Genomic DNA, 533 nt, shown 5'->3' on the forward strand with positions numbered 1-533 from the left:
CTCTATCGCCCAGGCTGGAGTGCAGTGGCGCGATCTCGGCTCACTGAAACCTCCGCCACCCAGGTTCACGCCATTCTCCTGCCTCAGCCTCCCAAGTAGGTGGGACTACAGGCGCCCGCCACTACGCCTGGCTAATTTTTTTGTATTTTTAGTGGAGACGGGGTTTCACCGTGTTAGCCAGCATGGTCTCAATCTCCTGACCTCGTGATCCGCCTATCTCAGCCTCCCAAAGTGCTGGGATTACAGGCATGAGCCACCGCGCCCGGCCAGATCCAGGCCATTTTACATGGCAGAGCTGCTAATAGAATAGGCTGTGTATTAAATAGGGTTCTGGGTAGAGATCAGAGCCTGCATTTTATTGTAGGGATCACTAAGAAAGTTAGATTAGTTTATGTGTTTTCTTTTTTTTTTGAGATAGAATTTCGCTCTGTCCCCAGTCCCCAGGCTGGAGTACAGTGGTGCGATCTTGGCTCACTGCAACCTGCACCTCCCAGGTTCAAGTGATTCTCCTGCCTCAGCCTCCTAAGTAGCTG

The sequence above is a fragment of the Mandrillus leucophaeus genome, unplaced genomic scaffold (assembly GCF_000951045.1).
Source record: "Mandrillus leucophaeus isolate KB7577 unplaced genomic scaffold, Mleu.le_1.0 Scaffold272, whole genome shotgun sequence".
Lineage (NCBI taxonomy): Eukaryota > Metazoa > Chordata > Mammalia > Primates > Cercopithecidae > Mandrillus > Mandrillus leucophaeus.